Below are 6656 nucleotides of genomic sequence, written 5' to 3' on the forward strand. Positions count from 1 at the left end.
GTGGCGTGCCCAGGGCGGAGGAGGCAGTTGAGACGACTGTTTGGCCCTCGACGACGGTTCTGCAGCGGGACGCTCGGTCCCTCTACGCTAAGTCTGGATGGGGCCAGAAACCCGGGGCGTGAGGACACAAGACGCCGTAAATCTGTGGACAACGTTTGGTTTCCGTTCGTGGGCCGGGGAAGCTACGGAGTCCGTCTGCGGCTGTCAGTAACCTCCAGAAGGTGGTGTCGTCACTGAAAGTAAGATTTTTCATCTAGTTAGTGCAATGGTCGTCGTCTGGCGGGGCCAATCTTCCGGTGTTGTGAGAGCTATTAATAACTTTGTGGCAACGTTTCTCTGCTTTGACTTTGTGAGTAGGCTGTTTAGGTTTTTGTGTTGGTAACGCCACGTAGCGCTCTGTACGAAAATCACTGGCTGTGCTGTGTGCAGTCTGTGGCCGGTTTGCATTGTTGTTGGCTATTGTAGTGTTGGACAGTTGGATGTGAACAGCGCGTAGCGTTGCGCAGTTGGAGGTGAGCCGCCAGCAGTGGTGGATGTGGGGAGGAGAAATGCCAGAGTTTTGAGAACAGACGATCTGGACGTGTGTCCATCAGAAACAGTATATTTGTAAGACTGGATGTCATGAACTGCTATATATATTATGACTGTTGAACACTATTAAGGTAAGTACATTGTTTGTTCTCTATCAAAATCTTTCATTTGCTAACTATGCCTATCAGTAGTTAGTGCCTTCAGTAGTTAGAATCTTTTATTTAGCTGGCAGTAGTGGCGCTCGCTGTATTGCAGTAGCTTGAGTAACGATATGAAACGTCCCGTTAGAAAAATCATACATGACTGTGCTCAAACTGACACACAATATTTTTTAACGCAACGCAATCTGACTTTCAATAATCCCTACAAAAGAATGGCCCTGACTAACATTAACCTATACCTTTCACAAATCACTTACCTCACAAAAATCTTCGTTACTCGAATTATTGCAATACAGCGAGCGCCACTACTGCCAGCTAAATAAAAGATTCAAACTACTGAAGGCACTAACTACTGATAGGCATAGTTAGCAAATGCAATATTTTGATAGAGAACAAACAATGTATTTACCTTAATAGTGTTCAACAGTCATAATACATATATAGCAGTTCATGACATCCAGTCTTACAAATTTACTGTCTCTGTCCAGATCATCCGCTCTCAAAACTCCGCCATCTCTCCCCCCACATCCACCACTGCTGGCGGCTCACCTCCAACTGCGCAACGCTACGCGCTGTTAACAGCCAACTGCCCAACACTATAATAGCCAACAACAATGCAAACCAGCCACAGACTGCACACAGCACAGCCAGTGATTTTCATACAGAGCACTACGTGGCGTTACCAACATAAAAACCTAAACAGCCTACTTACAACTTGCGTGTGTGTTACTGCCCCCTTGCATGATCGTGCATCTGAACGCCATGCTGACTTAAGGCGCGTGTTGTAAGGAAACAAAGAAAGAAAAATGTTTTGTCTGTGGATCTTCTGTGTGTGCGGACATTTGCCACGCCGGACATTTGCCACGGTTTTACCTGCTCCGAACGGTTGGGTCCCTTGTCTCCCCCTCCTCCTCTCTTCGCTTACTGAGCCTTTCCGCTGGTGTACTTAACATAGAACCAGAATCTCTTTCGATTTTCCGCCACATTTCTAGAGAGAGTTTCGTTGTGGAACCTATTAAATGCGTCTCGCATTGAAATCCGCACCAAATTTCGAGCGTCAGTAAAACGTCGCCAATCTTGGAGATTTTGCGTTCGTCTAAATTATACGTGCCTTTTTCGTTGCTCCTGCAGCAGCTTTCTGTCGTGTTTTGTGTACCATGGGGGATCAGTTCCGTCTCTTATTAATTTATTTGGTATGAATCTCTCGAGTGCTGTTGAACTTAAGCCACATATGGTGTTCACTTACATAGTTTGGAAGGACTGGAGAATGTCTCTTAGAAAGACGTCAACCGAATTTTTAGTTGCTTATATAAATAGATATATTTCGCTTTTAGTTTTGGTGAATTTCTTTGTTACGGAATTGAGCCTCGCTACGATTGTGTGTTCACTAATCCCTGTACCCGTCGTGACGCTCAGGATTATTTGTGGCTAAGGGGTCAAGTGTGTTTTCGTAGCCATTTACAATTTGAATGGCCTCGTGAACTAATTGTTCAAAATAGTGTGATCATTACAATTACTGCTTTTCCCTCCAAAACCTAGAATCCTTTCTCTGTGACTCTGTAAATACCAGAGCTAAACAGTGTAGAACAACAACTTACGTTACAAGCATAGCATTCTGTATTGCTTCATTTCCTGTACGTCGACTTTAGATGACATGTCAATCATAGATGTTCTTATCTCTATTTAGTGAACGTATTTTCAGTCATCTTTTGAACATTGTCCCGCTACACTTTGTTAACTAATGTTTCGCCGCAAGGAATATCGCATTTTAGAGAGTAAATTAATATGGAGTATGTCGTTGTTCTTTTCAAACATTCCCATTTCTTCTTTCCTTATTGTTTTTTGGGCATGCAGTTGTAGTAATTAAAGTAGGCTCAAATGCTGTGATCAAAAAGAAATGATTAGCATACATTGGCATTCTCCTTACATCGTTCATTTCTTGTTGCTCCCATGGCGATGGACTGTTCCTATCGCAATCAGTAAGCGTGGAAGGAAGCTACCGTACAGACAGAGGGATCTATATTTATACTTGGCAGAACCAATTACCTACCGACATAATTGTCGGAATTGCTTTCGTTTCCCAAAAGTTATAAATATTTCGACTTCGGAAAAGAAGCTCTGTATTTGGCCAAGATGTCGAAGAAGGTCCCTTACGTACTGGTTGTATCGAGTAAGATGTGGAGAAGGTTTGAAACCGGACAGAAGTAGTACGAGGAAGGGCGTCCCTTACCTGAGGGATCGCTACTCAAGCTACCTGGCGAAGGGGCAAGTGTGGCAAATGTCCGACATTCAATCTTCTGCTAGCCGTTGTTTTCCCATGGACGACGTAGGTCACTGTTTGGATAAGCACGTTGTAAAATGTTAAATAACCTTGTACTGTCTGGCGGAGAGATAGGGCCAATTAATTTTATGGATGTCTGAAATGCGGTATTATGTCAATGTTCGCCAATATCTGTTGTGTTTTAGTACGTAGGCATATTGAACTTTAGTCGTTGTTATTGTGTACATATTCTTGTGTTAAGGAGTTTGGTCCCCGTGGCATTTAAGTGCTCTATTTAACTATATTTAAGGTAGTGCTAGAGTTTCTGTTTGATAATCCTTTTAGCCAGACTGATGTCGTTTACTCGGTCTGTCTGAAATGTTGGGCCTATTGGATAGAGACCGTTGCTGACTTGCTCTCCTCAGTTCCGAATTCCCGTATTGATACTATAGCGGTAGTTCTGCCGGAATCTCATTTGCAGAAGTAATCAGTTCTTGTGAGCACAAATAAAGTTACCTATGCCTCTGTAATTTTCCTCCGCTGGCATGCAAGCTTTGGTTAATGATTAAAAATCGCCAACTGATCTTCGCCCAACCTTGTGGCTTGTGTTAGACGAGTTCCCTTTTCAGTTCCGGTAAATTTTTCCTCCTAATGGTGGAGCCATCCTCTTTCCCGAGCCACGCTGTGGTAAGATTTCCCCGAGTGTCTATTGCCGCTCAGTGTTCCAGGAGAACGAAATAAGAGGTTAATTATCTACTCCACCGTTATGCCCAAGAAAGGCGAATTAGAGAAGTTCTGGATACCCTAAGTATTGTACACTATTAAGATAGTTCTAGGTTTGGAGAAATTGTTGTTTGGTAAAAATATTCCACGATCCAACATTGTTACAGAACTGAAAGATTTGGTTTTAATTTGCTGAGACGTGACTTAATTATTTGCTATTGATGTTAATTGTTTTAAATGAATCTTCTTTAATTTGTGGTTATAATTCTTAAAGAGTGATCGTCCTTAATGGTGTAGCATTTAATGTACGTCTGATTGTCCCCTATGCCACCTACTGACTTCATTCGGAGACTGAAAAGGTGATCTTTGCTCAAGTTTATGGGACTTTATTAACCGTTGATCTTTATTGTTTACGATCTTAAAAATATGTTTGTCAAAAGGAATAATTTTAGATTCGTATGTTTATTAAATAATTCTTAAGTTATACAGCAAATTATATTAACAGAATCTTCCGTCGGTTCTTGGTAGAACAACATTATAATAATAAATGAAAAGCAGCAAAGATGTTACTCACTGTATGTTTCTACTTCACTCTAGATGTGTTACTTCTCTTCCAGTGTTGTCTGCTAACATTTAACTTCTTTGGTGATAATACTCAGTAAATGCCTGAAGATGGCCTTGTAAGCCGAAAACCGGTTAGCAATAAAATTAATATTGTAGAACAAAAGCAAACTGGTGCTTTTCATTTATTATTATACAGCAAATATTAAGAGTGCAAATATTCTCTCATTGTTACACTTGCTTGTTCTGTGGTTTACACTGAAGGGTGTGAAAATAAATGCAAAATCTAAAGTGAAGCGTTGGGGTGAATTAACCATTTCCCTTATCATTACCGTTAAAGATAACATCGTTTGTCGCTTGTTATTGAAACTGGTTGGGAGAATAGTTTATTGATTGACCCCACAGAAAGAGTATATCACACGAGAATCACCATACTGGGGCTCTGACGCACTTTCGACTTTCGCGGCGGCCCATAATGACCCCATTCTTTGGATTGGCGTTTCAGTTTTGGCTCGTACGATGTGGCCCATGTCTCATCCAGTGTTACGGTAAGGCGTAAGAAAGCCTCTCCTTCGCGCTCATAGCGCTCCAAGTGCGTCTCAGCAGCCTCGTTACGCATCCATTTCTGCATTTCCGTCAAGTCATGCGGAACCCATCGTAATGCAATTTTTCGCATGCCCAGGCTTTCCTTCAGGATGGGAAGCACAGTCGTATGCGCTAATCTGGTTCCGTGGGCGAGCTCAGGAATCGTATGGCGTCGATTACTGTCCACTAACGCGGCAACAGCATGCACTTCTTCTTGGGATGACCTGCCCGATGCATGTTTGCCACAGTTTGCCTCCCTTCGTAGAAGATTTTTACCCAACGTGCCACTGTTCTGTGCGGCAATGCCGATTTCCCAAACGCCTCTTGAAGAACTTGATGATACTGTTGTGTTGTACGACCTCTCGCACATTCAATCTTGATTCAACTCCGTTGTTCCTGTTTCGGAAACATAGTGACACCGTTACGTTAGACCGCTCGCTCACAAGAGAACGTGTTTCCCTCGACTGTGCGCACGCCGCTGACGTGGGACGGGTGAGTGCATTTGCTCGGAGGTAAGGTAGGTATATCAACAACGTGTGCTATCAGCGACAATAGTAGATTCCACTGCATAACGTCACCACAGCAGTGTTGCCACTACTTAAGTTCCAACCTACTCTTTCCCCCTCTCTCACTCCTTCTCTACTCCTCTCTCTCTCTCTCTCTACTCCTCTCTCTCTCTCTCTCTCTCTCTCTCTCTCTCTCTCTCGCTCGCTCGCTCGCTCGCTCGCTCGCTGTGTGTGTGTTTGTGAGTGTAGCCGATGTCTTTTCGTCCGGACATTTATTAGGGTGTCGCGTGAAATACTTTCTATAGCCAAGATCGGATAACTACTTATTTCCTTTCGACAACCGGTTTCAATACACTCTACTGTCATTTTATCCTCTCCTAAAACTATTGTTACGAAACGTGTTCATTGTGAGTTGGAACCTCATGCCAAGTTCTCAAATTAGTGGATAAAATGGAGCTCATATATCCAATAATATGTCATTTTGGTATTAGGTTCCAACTCACAATGAACGCGTTTTTCAACAATAATTTGTGAAGATCAGAAGGTGACAGCAAACCCTGTCGAAACCAGAAGTCGAAAACAGATAAGTTCAAATGGTTCAAATGGCTCTAAGCACTATGGGACTTAACATCTGAGGTCATCAGTCCCCTAGACTTAGAACTACTTAAACCTAACTAAGGACATCACACACATCCATGCCGGAGGCAGGATTCGAACCTGCGACCGTAGCAGCGGCGTGGTTCCGGACTAAAGTGCCTAGAACCGCTCGGCCACAGCGGCCGGCAAAGAAGCATTTATGCAATCTTGGTTAGAGAAAGCTTTTTACAAAGTAAAACAGATCACTCATTTTCATTTCTCAACATTAGAAATTTCAGTCATGTCGTATAAAAATATGACGTAAATCACTCAAGAAGTAACAACTCCAAACAACGACTTGTCTTCATATAGTAGAATAGATAAGGAAGAGGTTAGCCCTTCCATTTCAGACATTCGTTGAAGCCGAGACAACGAGCCTACTGACAGCGAGGAAAGCTTTCAAAACACTGTGCCAGAATTTTTGAGGTTTTTGTGGCCACTTGTTGATGTATGGCCTGTTGAGTTTCGTCTCTGAACCTCCAAGCGACATTTGTACAATAATTTCTCAAACGTTTCGTCAGCACGAGTGGGTGGCATTATCATGAGTCCACCACCAGCAATGAAGGGTGACGCTTTAACAATGCATGCCACTTGGTGATACTCCAGAAAAATTATTATATAAACGTCGGCTGACGATCCAGAGACGAAAGCCGACAGGCATTATATGTTCCCCCGATTGCCTACTCTGGGATC

This window comes from Schistocerca serialis, chromosome 12 (genome assembly GCF_023864345.2).
Source record: "Schistocerca serialis cubense isolate TAMUIC-IGC-003099 chromosome 12, iqSchSeri2.2, whole genome shotgun sequence".
Taxonomy (NCBI): Eukaryota; Metazoa; Arthropoda; class Insecta; order Orthoptera; family Acrididae; genus Schistocerca; species Schistocerca serialis.